The sequence below is a fragment of the Lepidothrix coronata genome, unplaced genomic scaffold (genome assembly GCF_001604755.1).
Source record: "Lepidothrix coronata isolate B3197 unplaced genomic scaffold, Lepidothrix_coronata-1.0 Scaffold47, whole genome shotgun sequence".
Lineage (NCBI taxonomy): Eukaryota > Metazoa > Chordata > Aves > Passeriformes > Pipridae > Lepidothrix > Lepidothrix coronata.
The window spans coordinates 1,290,873-1,314,231 of NW_016690227.1; the positions used below are offsets into that span (position 1 = coordinate 1,290,873).

The 23,359-nt window shown below is 39.8% G+C and overlaps 1 protein-coding gene across 1 annotated transcript in view; it reads right to left on the minus strand.

Moving 5' to 3' along the window:
* Positions 1 to 23,359, minus strand: part of GRB10 (growth factor receptor bound protein 10) — a 145,223-nt gene that overhangs the window by 109,425 nt on the left and 12,439 nt on the right. The window lies entirely within an intron of this gene.

Here is a 23,359-nt window from a genome sequence, read left to right on the forward strand (position 1 = left end):
GGCTAAAGAACTAAGAATGACAAAAGAGAAGGCAGTATTAAGACAATGTCAAGACAGTTATTTCAACTGCTGTCTCATAACAAAGGAAAGAAAAATAAACAAAAATAAATAAATATATAAAGAACTATTTGCTGGTCCAACATTTCTTCCAACCACTGACATTCAACTGGAGACATCCCTGCAGACTAAGACAAGTGATGTCATCTCCAAGTAGATGAAAAAAGGGTGACTGGAGCGGAGAGAACAGGCTGCAAAGCAGAGCCAGAACTTCTACCACAAGTGAGTTCCTGTCTTGTTCACTTTTATTAATTATATATTCAAAACAAAAGCTTAAGTTTTAAACAGGCTACCCCTGCTCTCTGCTAAGCATGAACTGTCACCAAACCAAAGCTGCCAGCCAGATTTATGGGACAGTTAAGTAAGAGACAAGAGTAAAAGACATCTTGGAAAAACTGTTCCCAGAGGAGTTGCAGCCTATGGTCTACATAAACCATGCACTCATCAAGGAAGCTTTATTTTATCTAGTTCCAGGGTAAGTTTGGCTGAGGTATGGTTGCCTCCTCTTCTATCAGTAAGGCAGGCAAACACCTGGGAACTCCTTTCCAGAAAGTAGTTACTGGGCTTCTGCAGTTTTCCGTGATCAGTTCATACAGCCAATTACCTCGGGAGGAAACTGCTTTTGGCAACAGCAAGTCTGAAAATCTATTCAACCCAATTTGCATAAATCAAGTTGTTTATTCTAGGTAAGTAAATGCTGTGGAAGAAGAAAGTTTAAATGCAAAATCTTACAGCATTCACAGTGGGGGATGAAGCAGAGGGAAGCCAGCTCAAACATCTAACTCTGTAGGCACAATACCCAACTTGTACTATTGCTAGTCTTCAAAAATATGAACAGTGGTCTACAGCCACATAACTATTTCTCCACACTTAAAAGTTTGAAGTAAGTTTTTAAGACTGATCCACAGGTTTCACTGTAATCACCCAGTTTGTTCCAGGAGAATTAAGCATTAATTTAAGAAAAGCTCTTAAACACCTTTTCATTTTGGGAAGTAGAGTTTTCTGTAAGCACATGTACAGTGAAATTAGGCAAGCCACTGGAATAGCTGTTCTGAAGTTGGTCAAATGCATCAAGAACAAGGAGAACTGTATCATTAACCTCTAAACCCATCATGACTAAAAAAAGTTTATGTAAAGGGATAAGGGAAAAAAATTCAGCTTTATACTGCAATGGTTTTATGTTTATTATCACTTCAATATTTAGAAAACAGGAAAAGGCACAACTGCTGCAAATTTAATGGTAGGTTATTTAGGACTGAATATCAAAATACTGTCTTTTGATGTTTCAGCAAAAAGCTCCAATTCTTTTATAGCAAGATAGATTAAATATGTTTCTAAACAATACCAGACCAATTTGTCTACTCTAGGGTGTGCTGCAGTTTATGCCACAGCCCCATTATGCCAATGGAAGATCATAAATTACCTCAAACAATAGTTGGAGTCAAGACTGCATAATTCATCAAGAACCATTTGCTTTACTGCTACATTCTTGAGTATTCATTTGTTAACACTGCAGAAACAGAGGAGAGCAATCTCTAGATGATATCATTCCAGGTCAGTCACACATTAACACTGATTTAAGATCACAACTCTTTTGACTGTCTAAAAGCAGTTTATCAAACGAGTCTTACCCTAGGAATACAAAAAGCCTTTGCTCACCTTTAAGATCTAAGGCCCTGTTGTACCACATCAACAACAAATAAATTCTATAGGGACAGAACTGTATACTGATTTCATGTGTTCCACAGATAAACATTAGGACTTAGAGAGAAAAAATAAATCAACTTTTCCTTTGCTGTTGCCTTAAACATGATTTTTAGCACTTCTCTTCAGAGATTGTAGCTGCGTACAGATGTTACACAAGTTAAACAGCGCAAATCGCAAAGAGGTATTGAAATGCCAAGTTACTGCCCTTTTCCTAAAATGCCTTAGATGGGGGAGGGAAATTCCAAAGAATTGTAAATAGAAAACAAGCTATGTAGTCAATCACTGTTACAAAACTCACTACATTCAGTGGCGGGAACAACTGTCATGCAACATCGAGTGAGACAGCCTGTGCACATTCATAACCAAGCAATTTCATGTGCTGTTATTGGCCTGAGAGTTCTGCCTTGGAAAGAGTCCCTGAAAGAAGGACAGTCATGATAAACGAAGTTTCAAAGGTCATAAGACTAATTTTTGGTATGACATTCTCTAGATTAAAGAATAGACTATTGTGAGGCATAGCTTTGATGTCTCAGTCTCTCAAAAGTGTTAAACCAACTCGCATAATCTAAACAAAGATTGGTATTCATCCCTCATGGAAAACACTGGAGGTATGCATCCTGGAGGTTGTCGCTGCTATGAATGAGTTGTTTTAAGTCACAATCAAATTACCCACCTAACCAGTAGATTATGTTATTTATTAACTGTAAATTAAGCCAGGTGTGTTTTTTTGATTTATCACTTGCTCTCTGCACATTCCCAGCAGAGAAAATGGTATCTCACCCAGCACTCTGGAAGCAGACACAGCCTACGCACCTACAGATACTGCAGTAGGAAAATGGCAGGGGTATGGTCACTCTGCCAATTCAGGAAGTTTTCCAGGTTCTACATGTGCCATCTGTCAAAGTCTTTAAATTCAAGAGAAAAATAATTTTTAAAATGCAATCGCTTGCATATTAGTTGGGAACAGGAGGAAGGACAAAAAAAAAATATTTTAACCTGGCAGAGTTGCAAGACAAGCTCCAGAGTTCTTGAAAACTGGATTTATGCTCTTTTATGAAAGGTAACTTAACAAAGCCGTTGAATACTATACTAATATTTAATTATTTTTCTTCTGTAATGTTCTGCTTTCTGTAACTGAACTACGATGAAACAGGGAAGGGAAAAAAGCTTCAACATAGCCTTAAATTTTGACCTATCTGAAGACCTTTCTCTAAGAGCTCAGGTTTAACGTAATTAAATATCACCGTTCCATTTCTCCCCACACTACAGCATGATGCTTAGCAGACCAAACATGGATTTTCTTTAAGAAACTAGAACAAAGTCTTAAAACAACTGAGTTCATACAATATTCTCCCCTAAGTTACCCTCAGGACTGTCTTAAGTCTACTTGACTTATAATATAACATCTTAAAGATTCAGAGAAAAAAGACCCTATCTGGCTGGTCCATAGAAGGAGCAATCTCCAAGACCTCAACTGGCCACTCACCTGGCTCCAGACTACCCACTACTTCACAGCACCTAGGGAAGTGTTCTGGTTTTTTTCTACAGACATATACATATATATGGATATCTGAATCACTGAAGCAGGTTTTCAAGAGGAAGCAAATAAATAGATACATCCAGCAATCCTCTACAACACAGGGCATGAGGATCCATCCTCTGAAACTTTCTTCCTCATCTACTTCTATTGCCATAGCTACAATGGAAATAAATTTGGATACAAGCAGCATGAGGCATGCCAGTGAATTTTCTGTAGTTGAAAGACCTGACAGCTAGCAATGTCCCCAGCTGCACTGAAACTGCGGGACCCAGATGTGCTTTTGCATTCAAGATCCACACAACTTCTCACAAGAAGGAAGCCTGAATGACAACTATGTGGGCTGAAAAGAAAGTGCCATCAGGTTCCCTAGCTGACTGGACTAAGGAGATTAGATCCTAGAACACCCTTGGCAGCACACAAGTTTGCCATCAGATTTCATTGTAGCTTTAGTAATCAGTATGTATAAGGATTCCTAAAGCATGTTGCCTTCTTTTGGTGATGGTTTCAGGTGGAGACTGTGTCAGTTTACAAGATTGAGGATGACCTCCACTCCCAAGGTGATAACTTGGTCAGCAGGACTCAAAGGTTCATTAGTGCAGGCTGTCAAACATAAAACCAAAAGACTGACTTCAAACCATACTGGCAGCCTTCTGTGCACAGAACAACACAGCATTGCTTTGCTAGGCACTCAGAGGACTGGATTCATCATCTCAAACATTTTATTGACCACTTTCCCAATTTACTCAGTCCAAACATATGCTTGCTTCTCTCCCCAGCTCTAAATGTCCCTCCTCACACCCCAGGTCTCCAGGTTTTCCATGCTGGAAAATAATACTTGGTCAATTTCCCTTCAAACAAGTTTTTTTTTCCTCCAAAACACCTCCCCAAACACTCCAGAAAGGCATCACTCTCCATCCACAAAAGATTCAATGACACAATCCTCAACACCCTGATGGCCTACTGAGATTAGTAGCAGGTAATATTTAAGAATACTTGTAGCTTTCCCAATTTCTTCCCACTTCCCTTGCACAAGTTGTTATCTGCAGACACGTTTTGTTACACGTACATACCCAAAAGACATTTGCAAGTCTATGATACAGAGGAACTGCCTAACTAGAGAAATACTTTGAACATCTTTGAAAACAAAGCATTGTTCTAGTTAAAATTTCAAGTGAGTGTTGCACACTAAAATGTAAAGCATTGTTCAAAATATAAATCATCAATCAAAAGCACTTCAGTTACGTCCAAACACTCCCACGAATCCATACTAAAAAATCTGGTCTTATAAAAAAAGGGAATATAATTCTCTTTTGCCATTCTTAATTGCAAAGCTGTTAGTCTAAATATTGCACCTTGTAAAGGAAGCCACTTGCCATTGTAATTTTGCCAGAAAGTGAAGAATCTTGGCAACAGCAATTCAGGCTTTTGAAAGCCAAAACAGATATATACTTCAGAAGAAGCACAGAAGAGCTGATGCCATCCCACTTCCAGTCTTGCCAAATAAAATTAAATAAAATATATGCAGTTCAGCATTTTTTTGTTTCCTGAATCTGCTTAAAATTTTGAAAAGGCTCAAGACTTATAGCCTGTGAATTTGTGTTCACCTCCTGACAGAGCAGGTTCACTGACAGCAAAGATAAAGTCCTGGGAGAAAAATAGAGAAATAGGACTTAGCCTGTCTATGTAAGGATTTTCCCCCTTATGTCCAAAGGAAGTATTCCAGTTAAAAACAAACAAACAAATAAAAAACAAAACAACAACAACAACAAAAAAACCTACCAAAAAACCCACCAAAAAACAACAACAAAAAACAACAACAAAAAAACCCCAAACCTATAATGAACTTTAGAAATGTTTCCAAAACTGCAGTTTCACTCTCTCCCTTAATCACTGAAAATCTTCTTCTGCCTTTTAACAGCTAAATCCATAGCTTTGAAGCAGGAACCTTGGCAACTAAACAGAGACTGTACCCAAGTCTAAACAAAATGTTAATTAGACAGCAACTGAAATAAAAAACTATGCAGTATACAGGAGACAACCCCATCAGCAAGCCATATGCAGAGGTAGGGCAGGTCCACAGATGCATGACTGGGACAGGAGATACATAGGGAAGCGGCCCAAGGTGAACTTCAGAGAATGCAATGACTAACGGTCCCTAATTTTGTATGTGTAGTTCCTCACCACATTCTTTGCCTCCATAGAACCAAAAAAAATACTATCTCTATTCTCTGTGTTATCATTGCCTTGCCCCCCTCTCCCCACTTCAATTTAGTCACATTTCTCGAAAAACAGAATCCAAATTTATAATTTTGGAAAGCAGTCTAAATAATTATTTTCTTATGTTATTTTAGGCTTTTATTTTCCAACCTGAAGACTTAGAGTGAAGTTATATAACAGGCAAGATGATTTAAAAGCTTTTTACTGCCAAGAACAGGACAGATGTCCCACTCTCTTCATCAGCCCCTGCTCTGCTTTCTTTCTCCACTTCCTCCCAGCAACTTCATGGTACTCCCTCCTTCTCCCCCCTTTGTGTCATGTATGGTCCTTAATGAGTTCAGCTTGTTTTAATTAACACATTTATTTTGCTGGGGTAGTGTTCTGCTAAGGAAACAAGTGTAATAAACTTAGATCTGACAGGCAGTTCAGTTGGCACAATGTGAGTGGCAGGAGACCATAAGGAAGAGGGGAAAGAAACACGATCGCCTCCTTCCAGTGGCAGCAAACTACTGCATTGGCCAAGGAAACGTGAACTTTCATTTTCTTTGTTTACTGCCTTTAGGAGCTGGCAAATCTTTCCTACTGCACGTCTATGAGAATTACTTCTTTCCAGGCATCTCACATTAGTGAAACATCTGGAGAAATCTCCAAATAAAATATAAAGTTGCATTTTTCTCAAAGCCATTTACTTTCACCTTGTGGTACCAACTCAACTGAAGTCTGCTTTTGTGGTACACGTACCAAAACACTGTTTTTTGCATTCAACACACTAATGAGCCCTAATGCTTTCAAACTGCAACTGGTGTGAATGATGTGGAATGGTGCTCTGGGGTCGAACTTGGAAGCCAGTGGCTCTAGACCCCCCAGCCCAGAGACTAAACTACACACAAGACATTTTTCTACCCAACTCCCATACAGTTAGAGCAAGTTCAGCCTGACAAAATTTAGGAGACGAAATAGTTGAAACATATATACCAAGGTTTGATAGAGGGACTTTTAAATTCATAGAGTAGCCATCTGTAGCAAGTATGCCCTGTTTTCAGCTTCTGTTCCCTCATTTCTCTACAACACTCCTTTATTTTGGAGGAGAATCTTCCAGAGTATGCAAAAGCCTTTCCTCCCCTACTGGCTGATGCAAAAGAGAGATATACAAAAAAAAAAGAAACAGAACAAAAGGCAATCTCCTATCACATTACCTACTGATCAGTTTTTCAAGCATTTTAAGCCTGTTTCATCCAAATGATCCATTCATCAATCATTACAGCTACACAAGCCTATTTTTCTTTACTTGGACGCTTTATGCAGGGGGCTCAGCAAAGCTTCTCAATGAACCTGCTAGTTTTTGTAACACCATACTGGCTACAGAAGGCTGACCATAAGACACTTCAAAACCAAAATGCACAGAAAGCTACAGACAGAGATCTGTCAATACCATTCACATCCCTCCTTATGTCTCTCCTGCTCTCCAGAGTCTTCAGGTAAGTTAAAATACTTTTCCTGGATCTAAAACTTCATCATAGTGGAGCAAGGACATTACACATTAGGTTTTTCACTTTGATGATTTACAAGGTTTAATACTGATAGTTAACACAGTTAAGCATACATGTGTCACTTGCTGTTCTCCCAGTAAAAGATTTTTTTAAGAGTTATTGACTAGGATTTTCAAAAGCTTTTGTTTAGAAATCAAGGTTTATGTTTTTAAAGCAAATCAATTGACAGAAGGTTTTACAGTTATCTATAATTTATGTTCATGAATAAGCACTAGTTTATTTACATTGTCTAGTACCATATAAACAGTTGAAGCTGGAAGGCAAGTTTAGACATTTCAATTCAAACACCAGGCTACTCACAAAGATAGTATCTTTTTGAGATACTATTAGAGGTACACTTAAGTGTGCAGGTTATTCTCAGCGTATCTCATTTGTATGGTTAGAAAAAAATTACATGCTGCGAGCAGAGATGGATTCCCCAATATCAACAGTACGTTAATTCACCCTCCAAAGAATTTTGGGGTGACATATTCCCAAACATGGTTTATTCTAAAGAATTCAACTGTTGAAACAATTACTATAGAGACACCACAGTAAGTAACAATAGCACAGAGTAAAATGAAAAAGCAAACCCATTTTACATCTCATGCACAGCAGGGTAAGAGTAACCATTGTGTATCTTATAAGTGATAACTCAGTAAAGCCAGGAGAGCCCTGGACTACATCAACCCCAAGCAAGCAGATGACCATGAACTCTGCTTCTAGTTGCAAAGAGTGCAAGGAGGCAGCTCCAACAAATACTGTGTTGCTCTTGGGATGAACAGAAAATCCTGTCTGTTCAAGAGTGCTATAATAAAGAAGTGCAAAAGATAATGCAAAGAAACTTAAATTAATACATACACTCTTGATTGATTAACTGGAACATAAAAGCTGTACCCAGTTTGGAGTCTGCACTTATTCACTCCCATGCAATGAAGCACCAGCAGTGCCAGAGCACCCTCAACTGCAAAAAACTGCTTGCGGTTTTAAGATACTGATGTCATAGATACCTCATGTGTACTTTAACGCTGCCTTACTAACAAATCACAACAATCTCTTCTTAGAGCAAAGAGACCATTTTGTAATCTCAGATGCATTTGCAGGTATTATGCAACACACAAGCTTCAAATCCACGGGTGGCTTATAGTTAGCAGCAGGCAATCAGTGTAGACTTTCAGAAAACAACTAAAATGTTACTGGTGCTCTATTCTTGATTACAGGCTAAGAATTTCTATAAATAAATAAATAAATAAATAAAATATAGTGGACACGCAAAAGTCTTTCTTAACCCCTTTTGCTTTTCAGGCCTTGAAAAACAGTTTCAAGCTGACATCTCAAAAGTGAGTATGCTGACCTACTTGCAAATATAATACCACCCTGGGACAAACAGGGCATAGCTTTTTCAAATAAGTGTAAGCAAAATAGAAAATAAACCTACAGAATAGGTTAATGTTTTGTAGAAGGGCTAATGTTCAATGAAAAGCTGAAATCTGGCCAAGTGATCACATGTTTTATGTGCATTAGTGTACATTTCTTTATTGCTATTAACAGGTACCTGCAGAGAGGAAGAAAGAGAATTATTCCCTCCTTTGATACTGAAGGTCACAAGGTCACCAAAATCTCAGCTTAATGAAGACTCTGGTGAGGTTGTAAGTGTCAGCTTCCACCAACCCTTTCAAAATGCAGTGTTGGAAAGCACAGTAAAGAAAACTGAAATAATACCACCCAGGCTTCATAGACTATGTCAACTTAATTAGAATGGTATTTTGGCAGCACCGAAAGATTATATATCGAAGGCTGGGTAGCAGGCCAAATACTTGACTAGAGTATTTTGCCAAGCCACCTACATTAAGAGCTGTTTTCCTGTACTTTCAGGATGCCATAAAGGAAATCTGTTGTTTCAGGCCTTATTAGACTATTTAACAGAGGTATGAAATGCTGAATATCACCATCACTGAAGGTTAACTAGATACACATTAAACAAGGAACATGCCTAGTTAACCTTCAGACTACAGAGCTGATGAAGGGGAACATTTGTTCTCAAAGGGTGTAGGCTCCAGATGTAGCCAAAGTGCCTTCCCTATGTACCAGTGTACTTTAACCCACAAAACACCTGTACTCCAAGCCTGGAACCCACACGCAGGTCCCATCTACATGCTCCCACCTCCAAAGTTGTCCAACTGGTACTGGCAGCAGTAGAAAAGATGGAGAAGACAGCACCTAAGTGTCCCCACACACAACATCATTTTACAGGCCTGCAGTACACTGCCCACAGAAGCAAATCAACATCCAGGCTACACACAGAATTGACCACAACACTAATATAGGATATGAAGAAAGTCACATACCTATGGTGGTATGTGTACAGGAGAAATGTACACCCCTGCATTGCCACATCAGTCAGTGAGGAGAAATTTGCTCTCCTTATGTACAGTCCATCTCATTACACGGCAGCTATCTAAAAGATGTCAGAGAAAGCTGAGATTTGGATGGGATGAGCTCAAGAGGCCGCTTACAACCTACACAATTCAATGAAGCACACCACTGGAGCACCTGGTTCTTTCCACTGACTACAAAGGGAATTTAGCAAACTGGCTCAGATGTAGCCATCCACAATCTAGAGGCACAAAACCAGCCAGAGGAATCCCTCCCCAGTGTTCAGCACGTAAGCTTTAAACTCTCAGCACCTCCGGACAAGACTGAAAATTATGCCAGACTAGCCCTGCAGTATTTCCAGACTTTTCGTCTCTGTACTGCAGGAGTCAATCCTGACAAAGCTTCAATTTCTCCTAGCAACTTTCAGAGTTTGATTTCACTCAGTGTGTGTATACATATATATATATATTATACATGTACTCTTACACATGTATGTAAACTCTGTAAACAGATGAAGAGATTTTTTAGCTGCAGCACAGAATGCAAAAGAAAACTCTTTCAGCTGACAAGGCAGAACTCAGTCCACCTCAAACAAAACAAAACAAAACAAAAATCTCAGTTTTGTTCCCTGAACTTCCTTTGCTGTTTGAGACAGAGATTTTGTTCACACTTTGCTCCTCCAAAAAGTTCTCCCTCTCCCAAAATACACTGCAGTGTAAGAAAACAAAAGATTTACCAAAAAAGCAGACTAGCTGTCTTGCAAAAGCCTCTGTGAATATCAGAAATTTGAAATTTCTAACTGCTGCTGTTAATTGAAGAAATAACAATTCAAAAAGGTTTTTTAGCTTTGTATTTTGATATGTGAAAGCATTCACTCATAATTAATACAATCAATTTGACAGATGCATCAGAAAAGTCTTGATTTTCATTTCAGCCTCACTAATTAGCTGTTCTTTTTTATTAAAACCCAGCTCTGCACAAAGAGATGGCTTCACACAACTGCCTGCTTCCCATAAATACCTCCCACAGGCTTTCATGCTACTTTCTGTCGTTAGAAGAGGGTGAATATTCCCTTCACCTAAGGCTCTGATGCTTACAGATCTCAGCAATCACTAGTTTGTAATATTCCCCATCTCCTTCAAACAGACAGCAGTACCACAGAATTTGCCACCAAATACTCTCTCCTCTTTATGGCATTACTGGTCTTAGATAAATTACACTATGGCTTGGAAACTATCAGATTTGTTTCCTGCAACATCTTTGCCTACGCATCTTTTCCAGTCCGGTAACTCATATAAGTCAATAGCCTAAAATAAGCAGCACAATTTTCATGAGAACTGTATCATTTAACTAAAGGACAACCTCTTCATTATACAAAACCAAAAAGCTTCTCTCTAAAACACAAGACAGAAGCAGAAGTTCACTGAAGCTGGATGCTTCTCAAGAGCCAGATTTAAAAAGGCTGGTCCATACAGAACTGCTCTCTCCATGGCAGGAAACGATAACCACTGTTCCCAGAGAAGCACCCAGTTGTAGAACTTCCTAGTGTTGTTTCCTAAGCTACTGGCATACGTTTCTGCTCCTGCAGAAATGTAACAACACATTGCATAATGCAGTCTGTCTCAGTGGGACTATGCAGAACAGTGAAGCATGCAGCAGGAATAACACGGATATAATTTTTCCCATGACAGCAAGTAGCAGCACTGGTCAGAAAAGGTCTTGCAGCTAGAGTAAAGAAATGCAGGATTATAGAAAACTACTACCAACAGATGGAGAGGGAGAAATACTGAGCACACCAGGAAACAATACACCTGAATTTTTCCCATGGTCTGAGGGACAGAAAGACATAGCTGGTTTTCTACCAGACTTTGAGGATAGATCCCTAAGTCTTAAGACAGATCTCTGTCTAGCAGGTCAAGCCTTTTAAGGTTGAAATGTCTCATGACATCCACTTTTAAAAACACCAAAAAAGACAACTAGAAAGCGCAGTTTTGCAGTAAGTCAGAACACAAACAGTTCCCTCTGTGAAGGCCACATGTGCCAAGGACTAGGCTCCAGCTCCCGGCACTTGAGCAGCACTGAAGTTTTCATTCTCTGGATGGAAAGTACAACACTGTTGAGCATTTGCTCTGCAGACAAGTTAAGAAATCACCCCGTAGAGTCAGACAAAATTAAGTAAACGTGCCATTCGTTACTGGAAACCTTCTCCCTCATATCCAGCGACAGGATGTATGAGAATGGTTCACAGCTGAGTCAGAGGAGGTTCAGACTAGATATACAGAAACAATTCCTTTACCAAGAGGCTGGTCAAACACTGGAACAGGCTTTCTAGAGTGGTGGTCAATACCCCAAGTCTGTCAGTGTTTAAGAGGCACTTGGACAATGCCCTTAGCAACATGCTTTGACTTTTGGTCAGCCCTGAAGTGGTCACACAGTTGGACTGGATGATAATTGAAGGTACCTTTGAACTGGAATGTTCTATTCCATTTGTTGAACATTCAAGGAACATTGTTTTATACTAAAATGGCTTTATCTGAACAAATGCTTAACTGAAGTTCAGGACATTCTCTTTCTTTAATTTGTAATTTTTTTTTCCTGATCTAAGTCAGGCATTGATGCTACACTGAAGATAACTACTTCTAGAAATGTCCATCTTGGAACACTCAGGTGCTCTCTTGCCATCAAATTTAAGCTTATGGAAAAAACAACAGTCAGTTGAGAAATAGTAAATTTCCCCTTAACAACCCTATTCTGTCTCAAAGCAAGATTAAAACCAGAGTCAAAAGCAATTTAGGAAAAACAGTTTTATTTGACATTGAAATGGACGGGGAAGTTCAGGAGATCAAGTGCTATGTCCAATGTGAGAGGCTGATAACATCCCACAGCCATCTCAGGAATCACTCAGCCACCCTGCCAGCGCAAGGTTCACAGTGTCCCACATGTTATACACTATTCCCACTTCTCATCCTGCACCCTCACTTCCAGCACATGGCTCTTGGCTAAACCATGCAAGTTTGCACCAATGGCCGGCCAGTGATATTGGTCGGCAAGGGACCAGTTAACAATATGAATTTCACAAGCCCATTATTACAAAACAGATATGAGCAAGTACTCTGTTGGCAATTAGAGCTCCAGCTTTATTTTATTTATTCTAGTATAAGAACAGATGTTGCAGTTATTCAAAGGTTTTCACAACCTTAATTGCTGACCTTAATTGTTGTTAATCTTTCCCATGAAGTGGAGACAGACAGACGCCACCCTTATTTTGTGAAGAAGATAGTGAGCTGCAGGGTATGAATAATAAAAGACAGTATTGTCTGCCTTCTCCCTCCTGTGTGAAATACAAGTGTATTGGGATTGGCTGGCAGCATGGAAGAAAAAGAACGAATGAATGACTCAGCTGTTTTATTTATTTTTTTTTGAAGGATGCATCTGCTACAGGATTGAGCCGGGGCACTGACATTTCTTCCCCCTCCCCGGGAGCAAGTGAAGCTTTCAAGTGCCAGCTAAGGAAGCGCTGTATTTAGACTTCACGATGCCTGAAACAGCTGATACACAAAGCACCCTGTCCACCTCATTGAGCATCACTCAGGCTGTAGTATTAAGAAGCAAAGCGTAGAGTTTCACAGGGAAGTATTAGGTTTCATAAACAAGTTCTCAGACTGGACAACAAAGCAGCATTTAATTATGTGCTAGAAATATTGCAAAAGATACATGAGAGCTTCCCAGGTCTTTTCCTTTGCCAGTGGGAGGTTTGCCTGACACTTCTTGCTCAGGTGTGCAAAGTTTATATCCCTCTTTTTGCTGCAAAAGTTGGAGAGTTAAGTTTTCTAACCAAGGAGTACATTCCTCTGCCAAGTGTACTTAAAGATGTTAACTTGGTGTCCCAGTAACTTGAGACCAGGCAACACAGAGGAGGGACACAAGTTCAGAAATGAAACACAGGATGTACTGATGCTGTACCAGGCACACCCAATAACCTATGGCAAGAGCCCCAGAAGTCAGGGTAATGAAGATCAATTTCATGTTTATGGTTACCTTCAAACAAACGCCCAGACTGAATTTGGGACACAAGACTTAATCCAAAGACCAGTCTAGAATGGCACCTGCTACCAGCTCTAATGCAAAATACAGGAAATCAAGTTTTCCCACCCCTCACCTCAAAAACTCACCTTAGCTGCAAACATCTTCTAGGTTTCTTGACAGAAAGAAAAAGTAAGGACTGTTTTGATTTTAGTTCCTTAAGAGATATTATGTTTGTTCATTAAAAGAAGTCAAAATAAATAAGCCAACCAGACACCATATATACTAAACACCTGCTGACAGATTACTTTTAAGAGCAGCATAAAAGACTGTAGTAAGTTGCACAAAAGAAAGCATTCAGTCAAGATTTCTAGAGGAAAACATCAAACTACCAAGCTATTAATTTCTGTACTTACCCTGTCACGCATAAAGTGATTTGGACATAGCATGGAAGATGGTAAGATATATCAGTTTTTAGAAATGAGTTCAAGGTAAATCCAGTGACCTGAAACATCAGGAAGTGACTTCTTTTCTGAAAGAACTGGTTAAAACTAGATAACATGGACCTGAATAATAAATAAGATGGCATGAGGAAGAGTCAGTAACTCTTTTGTAGAAGTTATGACTCAAACCTACCCACAGTTTATGATACTGTATGAACAAGACACATGTGGACATTATCCCTAGGCTGGGGACACTTCAAAGGACCAGAGCTGCTATAGTTTGCAGGAGTGGTTCCCCCTTAACACCCAGCTGAAGGATAAGAATTAAATGGAGGAAAACAGAGCCTTTTTTTCCATACAAAGAGTCTCCAGAATGACTGTAGTGGCCATTCTTTTCAACATATCCATAAGCTCTCTGAAATGTGACACAAAATTTGCCAGCAGTATGATGTGTTCAGTCAGAGTTGGAGCTTCATGCAAAGCACAGCAGAATGATCTTATGATTGCAGGCAAATGGATAGCCAAAAGGGCAACTCTAATTTCCACAAACTCAAGCCAATGTACAAAAAGAAAAATAACCCTGCCTGTATGTACCACTGAAGTTTTAAGTGTCAGGAGTCTTAAGTCTTGTTTGAAGTATCACCTTAGAGGGAAGGCGGGGGAGGAGCAGACAATATCTCACAAGGAAATATAGTAATACAGTATTAAGAATCCAGGAACTGTCACAAGCAAAGCAGAATCATGACAAATCATAAAACCCAGGACACACCCACTTCTTGAAAACTGTGGGCTGTTATGACACTAAAAGGGTAAAATAGAATTAAAAAGAGTACAGAGAACAGGAATTCCTGAAGCAGAAACGAACAGTCCTGGATTATTTGGCACAGAGAAGAAGAGAGACAACTGAGGGAGAAGAAGGCAAACATTGAGTGGAGAGGAAACATGCAAATCTTTTCAATGGGGTGACTGGACTTTGATCAATGTGTTAAAATAATAATAGTTTAGGCTAAACACTGGAGAAAGCTTTTTAAGGGGCAGCACCTACAGTAATGAGTGTGCATGCTCTAGAGAACCAGAGTACAGTTCACCATGAAGCAGAAGGGTCTAAAAGCAGAGAAAAGCTCCTTGCAGGCTTCCTACCTAAGAAACTGCAATTCAAATTATTTTTTTTTAAATTAATAGTCCTGGCTGTGAACTGTGGGCTCTATACATTAACCTAATAGGGATGGTGAAGGAGAGCTGGAGGGACAGCTACATCACTGAGGTGCAGAAGTACCACCTCAGCATTGCCACACTGCATCCTCCAAAAAAACCTGCATCAATCTAACAGATTTGCACCTTTAACAATTTGGCAGAGAACTAGAAACTACAGTTGCTAGGCATCCTCCATGTAACATTTACTTTTAACAGCAAGTCCTGCAGGCTGCTGCAGTATGAAGAAGGTAGAACACATGTAGCCCGTGAGTTGACAAGCACACGCCTAAATTCTGGCTCTCTACCACACAAAACATGATCCACTTTGCCAAGGTGCCTCTCCCACTATTTCCATGGGAACTTACTACATCCACGATATGCTACATTTTAACACTGTATACAAAAGACGCTGTTTTCATAGTGGGCATCTAGGAAGACTCTTCCTTGTCATTTCAGGTCAGGACAAGAGCAAATTGAAATCCAAGGTTTTAAAGAACATGAAGCTTCCTGCATGATAAAGGAAACCTGATTATGTCCTCCCAAAAATCACAACATAAGCCCAACACCATACTGAAAGCTGCTAAGAGACCACAGCTGAACAAAGCCTTGAACACTTCTCATAAGCTTTTTATTTTTTAAAAAAATGAAAAGCTACTTTCAAAACAACACAAGAGTCACGACACCAAAAAGATTCTGGCTTTTTCATGTTCTCAGAATAGCATGCTAGAAAGACATGTACAAAAATAGAAGTTTTAGGTGCATTTTGCTTTCATCTCAAGCATCAGCACAAGTCTATTCAATGAAGCATTTGCATAAGGCTCCATAAAGCATTCCCTCATCAACAACCCCGCTCTGATCACTGGCATAAAACCGAGATCAGATGCAGCCAATCACTTGAAAGGCCCCCCAGACCAGAGGATTTGGATGCTGAAGCGGGCTTGCACCTTCCCCGTCACCCCACACACGCTGCACATGAAGAAATTCAGATTCCTCTAACTTGCTTTACTGTAATCTAAGCGTTTTCATAGAAGGTGGCAGCCAGCAGCATCACCAAAAATAAAATCATCAGAGGGAAACTACTGACATGTAAAGTAATATTTTGTTTCAGGAGGTTAAACATGCAGGTTATTTTCACTGTACTTCTTGAATGGAAATCAAGCAGCAGCAGCAAATTTTGGGAACCATACTCCCTTCTTCATCCCCAGTAGGCTAAGCAGGGGAAAAGGAAGTCTCCAAACCAGCCCCTCTGCTCCTTGACTGCCCAGATTCACCCTCGCTGCCCTTCTGTGGGGCAGGACAAAGCTCACTCACTGCATCATGGAGAGCACCACTCCTCACCTCCTGCTCCCCGCCTTCTAGGAATTTCCCAAGCAAACGCTGGAGGATTAGGAGATGTAATGCTATTAAACACTGCAATATCAAAATCTGAACTAAAGCACATAAAGTCTGCCTTAAGAGGAAGGGGGGTTTTGTTGATTTTTTTTTTAACCTCTGGAAAAGCATCTAAGGAACACAGGGAGGAAGCAATGTCAAAACTGGCAACTCTGCAAGCAAAACAGACAAGTTTACATGCACATTGCAACCTGCCTGCTACTTCAGATTACTGATTGCAGAGCAACAAGTTATTCTCTCCCTAATTGGGTCCCAGTCTAAAATAGTCCTGTTATTTTTAGTACAGTACTTAAGTATCTGAACTGTGCCCTGTACTGCCAAAGCTGGCATGCATCCCTGGCCATACCAGAAATTCCGATATTAAACAAGAACACACACGCCACATATCCAGGCCAACGTTTGTTCTTCTGCCTCGTCTTTAGTGGGCGACTTTAAAGACTTTAAACATTAACAGCCAGCCAAAAATGGCACAGGCTTATATGCTAATTCTGCATTTAAAGCCTCTCTACCAGCTACTGTGCAACAAGAGAATCAACCCAGCAAGCAAAGACAGAGGGTTGTGATACCACCGATTAGTTAGAGACAGTCAGTTTGCTTTTAGGGCACAGATAGAAGATGGGAATGGGATTATTTCACCTCCATTTTGCCTGTTATGAGTCCATACGAGTTCTGGGGCACTGGAGGAGAGGATAAATCCAAAATGCACTGTAACTCACCCCTATTCTGTCCCCTTCCACACTGCATGTACACTATGGATTAAATTTAAACTAGTTAAGAAACAAAAGGCCTGTGTTAAATATGTTTACACACACACACACAGAAGGAGGATTATGTAAGATCTGTCTCACAAACAATATGCTTCTTCTGCAGAAGAAATGAGATGATCAAAGCAAGACTTCTGCATGTTTCCAAGTCAGTCTTCCCACCTTCCATCACAGGGGTGACAACCGTCCTGCAGCATGCTAATTCTGGAGTGCAGGGAGCAGAACAAAATCCAAAAAAACCATAGGCTGCTCCAACAAAGCCTACCTTGTCACCGTGAGCTGACTGCCTTGTGCTTCCACTGTAATCTCATTTTTGTTAGACCAGGAAGAATAAGTTCCCAGGAGGAATTTACTCTATCCTTTTACCAAGTACTTTGCAGCAAGGAAGTCAACTCTATGAAAGAGCTTTAAAGACAAGATCCTAACCTGAAAGACGGCTGCCAGCCAACAAAAATTTGTTAGTCTCTATTACCACTAGACCATCTGTTCTTGAAACTGTACGTTCCTTTTCAGAAGGGTTCTTATTTTGTGAACAGCATTATCATTGTTCTCTCTCTCTCTCTGCTCTATCAACAGCCCCTTATCCAACGCGCTTCTAGATCTGGTGGCGACACAGGACTAAGCCTCTGGTTTATCATATCATTATCTAGTCAATTTGGGTTCATCAGTATATTTCAGTACTTTCTATTTTCAATTATTATAATCTCAGACAGCAGCAGAAGCAACATATATAAAACCATTCATGGTTTCTGAATTACGGCTGAGTTGTTCAGGGGCACCAACTAAAGGATGTTCTCAAACCCAAGTCTGACAAAAACAGCTGAGGCAAAAATTCAGCCTTTTGGCATGTGCCCAGTAACCATTTCAGTGCATTGATTCTGGATGAAACAACTTGCTTTGTATTTGAAGAGACCTTTCTGCCACTGACTGTTGTTTCTCATCTCCGGTTTTTAATTGGCTTCCCAGTTAATCCTCAGACCCAAGATGTTTAAGTTTTGCTGTTGCCTATATATGACAAAAAGCAAGCAACAGTTAGTTCTTCTGTCTTGCTAGCTAAAGAGGTCAAGCAAAGTCCATTCATCTGCACTCCACTAAAAGAGCAATAGCCTGCAGACAATTATTGCAATACCAAAATAAGTGAAAGTGAAACAAGAGACATCAAAAACTCATTCTGTAATTCCACAGCAATAAAATAATGATTAAGAGAAAGGTCAGTCCACTCATGGTTTTCTGAAGAAAGCTACAGGTAACAAGACCAAAACAAAAACCCCCAACTATTACTAGTGATGATAGGACAGAGGAGAGAAAAGAAATTAGATTAATCAACTTTCAAATTAGCTGGTTTTCATGAAATTCAGTCATGAATGGAATAGTTTGAATTTTTCTTAAAGCTTCAAATCATTAGCAGTTATTTTTGAAATTTCATAGTGGATTGACAAGGTAGCAGAGGCTACAGAATGGCAAACAGTGACATCCTAAAGAAGTGGGAGGAGAAAGGAGTGGAAAGAAAAACCTTAAGAATGATATTGGTTGCCTAATTCGCACATGGATTGCCATTAACCCATCTGCTAGCATCAGGAAGAAAATAAAAGATTGACTTCAACAAAAACTGGTTTTTCATGCATAAGCCATGTCAAACCAACTCAATATCCTAGTACGTCAGAATAACGTATTTTAGGAACACGGAAGCAGTAGACACTGAATCTTGACATTAGCAAAACCACATCAAAAAATTCAAACTGCATTCTCAGCTTGAGACTGATAGTCTCAGGACTATCAGAAAAGATAGGAAAACTTTGTCATACTGTTATCAATGCAAACAGTCATGGCAAATTTGAAAGTGACTGGGTAACTGCGCTGACTTACATTACATTTTTGACATTTGCTTGGAATGTCAAAAAAAATTGAAATAGTAACAAAATAGCCTGACATACTGAATAACCTGTGCAGAGATCTGCCCTGGTCCCACACTGTTCTAACACTAATGATCCAGATAATGAAGGAGAAAATGACGCTCATTAAACTTGGGGAAGCTGTTAACTTGAAGCTGCCAGCTTGGTGGAAGACTTAATTCAAAGCAAGTTTGAGAAACTGGAAAACTCTTTGTTGAGAAAGAGGCAAATACCACACAGGAATGTAAAGAAGAACATATGTGAGAATCATGAAGCAACAGTTCTGTTCTACTTGTGGCTGATAAAGCTTCCAGCACAAAGCTGTACCCAGTCTACAGCAAATTTCAGAAAAGATCAACTGGAAAGAATCCAAGCAAAAGCAATAGGAACATCACAGAATTAGAAAAACATGACATCTGGGAGGAAAAAAGAAAAAACAGAATTAACTGGAGCTTAGTCAAAAGAAGCAAAAGTAAGGGTCATGATGAAGTCTTCTAAATCTGTGAAAGCCTGCTGCAAAGAAAGAGAAAATAATCTGTTCTCTGTGCCCACCACTTTCAGAAGAAGAAACAGAAAAGTTTAAAAAGCAAATATTTAGGAAAACATTACTGGGTGGAGTGGCAGGGAGGGTGTGGAGTGAGGGCACAGAGAAAAGAGAAGCACCAAATCAAAATTGCTAAAATGGGGAAAAAAACCAGTGAGTCAACAGAGTACACAGACTTTCCCCCAATCACTTTCACCAAGCTCCCATCAAAAACTGTATACTCCAAAAACAACTATACTCCAGCTTTTCATTGACTAGTTGACCTCTGTAAAGTCTCCTCTCCAGATCTAGGACTGTGCTACAAGAAAAAGAATCTCAACAGATACATTGTCTCCTCTCTTTCTTCAAAGGACAGTACTCAAAATGAGAATACCAATGAGTTGCTTACCAACTGTAACCTTCTGTGCCAAAATGTCTTAAAAAAAACTCCACCAAACAAACAACTTAAAACCTTAGGTGTTAAAATAGCTTAAGAAGGCTAACCCATCTACTTGCTTTTGTTGATACAAGAATCCGGCTATGTCCTAACACTACAAACAAACCAGTACCTGACAAAAGAGAGGCACAGTGCAAATGCCTTCAATGCTAGAAATTTTGCTCTCCAGTCTCATTCTAGGGGACAAATAGCAGGAACACCACTTTGACTATAATGTCTTGAGTATTTTTAAATGCTTAGCCACAATCAGCAAGCTGTGGATGAAGATCTTCCGGTTTCACTGCCTGTCAGGTTTTCGAAGGGTACATGGTATAGAGAAATTTCTTCTTCCACAAGATCATGGAAGATGATAATCTATACATGGCCATCCCAGCACAATTAACTGGAGTCGGTACTGTAAAGTGCAATCTTATCATTCTGCAGCTTGGCATTAACACTTATTCAGTAGCAAGCATCTCTAGAAGTATGGATGGGGTGGGGCAGGGGGGGAACCTGGGGAAAAAACCAACAAAACTACAATCCCTTCAATTTTTTTTAGCTCATGGACTGTGAGCACTGAGCTATAGCCACCAGTGTATCCCAAACTGTATTTGCATTTGTTCTCACTATGCAAAACGTATGGGATTATCTATAGGAAATGAACTCTGATTAGAAATAACTGCAAGCACTATCTTATCCAGCCAATAAGATGCAGTCCCCCTCCCCTGCAGTTTGGTCTCCACCATTTGCATCAATGGAAGTAGCTGGGGACAGATGCTTCACAAATCTCCCAAATCCAGTACTCCTGGGTACAAGACTTATTTTAGCCTTTAACCATCCAAGTGGAAGATATTTAAGCATGCCACAGAGGCTTAAGGGAGGCTTTGAAATTTCATTTGCTTTATATTGTGCAGTGTCAAAAAGACAGTAATTTGTCATATTTTCTTGAGTATCCCTGAGTGAGATGCTGATGCAGAGATAAATATTTATAAGGCTAGTTCATGCAGGTTTCCTTAAATCTGACTAGATCTAACTCCTTCTTGTTTTAAGAAGTAGGAATTATATGTAAATATCACAGCAAATGATATAAGAGTTAAGATCAGGTTTTTGTGCATGGGAGGGACTTGCTCTGGATTTACAGGATTAAGTGCCCATCCCTTCCTATCAGGAATGACCCTCTGCTCTCCACTTTGCATCTTTACAACTGCAGATACTGGGATCTTGGAGCATGATGCTGCCAGCCCACAAAGGCAAAGCACCAGTTGCTCCTAAAGAGTGACAGGGCTGGGACATAAAAGAAAGGAAAATAAATTAGTTTTAAAAAGTAAAATCAATAGGTATAGGCATTTGAAGTCAAGAATGGTGAACAGGTATTGCCATTTCATGGAGTTCCACTGTACCACTGTTTGTATTCAGAGCAGAAATGTTTTTGCTCAGGTGCCTCACCATGTGGTTATCCCCGGAATCCTTGGCTGTCTGAACGGCCAACAGAACACGGCACATAAACATCTACTCAAAATTGACACTTATGGTCTAGAGCAGGACTGAAGTCAGGCAAAGTTTTAGATGCAGATTAGCTACCTGTATCACAAGTGGGATGTTTACTATGCATTGTGGTATAAATACTTGTTCTCTCCCATTTTTTTTTCTTAACACTTCCTTCACCTTTGGCAAAACAATCATCATCTCTGAGAATTTAACTTCCATGAGCTGGGACATGGAAGCAAACACAGAGTGATACAACCATCACACAGGCAAAACACCAAAAACTATACAGCCACCAAAACCTGCAGGCTTTTCTCATACAGATGCCTGACAGCAGCTCCAAGAAAGTGTTAGTATTACTTGGAAAATATAATCATATCAGTAATTACTTTCAGAGCCATGATTTAGCCATGCTTTGAGCTAAGACATTCCCATCACATCATTTTCACCTGAGGAGGGTGGGGATACAGCCTACTTTGCCTTTTCACACTAGAAAGTCATACATGACTATGGAAATCAATTTGATTCCTTCTCCTCTCACACTGCTGACAAGTGGGTGCACTGGGAGGGAGGAAAAAAACCGCAAAAGATCAAGTTGATGAAAAAGTTGAGCTGTATCAATACTGCCCTTCTTTGTGCCTTCTCAGTTCTCACCATGTCTCCTAAACTCTCTTCTTTAAAGCATCTTCCCCTCTCCCCTCCCACTGCTACAAAACACACATATGAGCAGGGAGGTCACTTGGAAATTGTCAATCAAATCTTTAAAACCAGATTGGAATGGTTTTCTTTTCCTTTTCTGTTCTATTGCACTGTGTATCTCAATAAAGAAAACAAACATTTTTAGTTGGCGTTCATTTACATTCTTTGTTCAATTTTAGATCTTTAGTCTGATTTTTCCTCCCTAATAATGGGATGACTAGATTCTTTCTTATAGGATGGAAAAGGGCAGAAGACTTTGCAGTGTTCCCTTGTGGAAGATGACACAGTAATTCAAAGCTTTATAGGTCAGGTCAGCTTTAGGATACAGCTACTTTGGACTGTTCTGCTTTGATTTATACAATCCTGTTACTTCTTCATTGACCAGACAAATCTTTAGGAAGATTACTGTCATGCTACATCTTCAATGATAAAATAACACATTTGCAATCCAGGCTGCACTTAAAGCAACAAGGTTGTAAAATAAAAGTGTCGGAAAGTCATTAAGATTCATTTAAGCTACCAAGAATATGTGTTTAATTTTAAACTGCTAATGAATTTCAGAGATAGCATCTCAGGTAAAAGTCACTTTTAATACAATCCTTTGAGTCCATTGGTTTTCTGGGGACCTCATTTGACATGGCTAAGGTGTCAGGTTACATGAGTTACTCTGTTACAGCAGTACTTTTAAAAGGATCCCAGACCATAGGAAGACTTAACCTGAAGCTCTCTCCTCCAAGCCCCTCAGCTCCACACACAGCCACAGCCCTGTTACGGTTCCACACTACCACCCAGCAGCCCTCCAGCCCCAGCCTAGCTTGGAACAATGTTTCCTATTGCATATTCCAACATGAACTAGCCCTTCATACACCACATTGCTGAAAGGCTTCATCCTAAGGTCCCAGAAATACCAAAGAAGTGTTGGATTCAGCATGCATTGAACTGCAGAGGAGACACACCACTCTCAGACATCATAAAGGGGGTGTATAATGTAGTATAATCAGAGTACACTAAACTAATTAATTTCAATTGAAGCCATCCAGATGATGCCCTAAGCCTGACCTGCAGAAGGACATTTGCCGCCC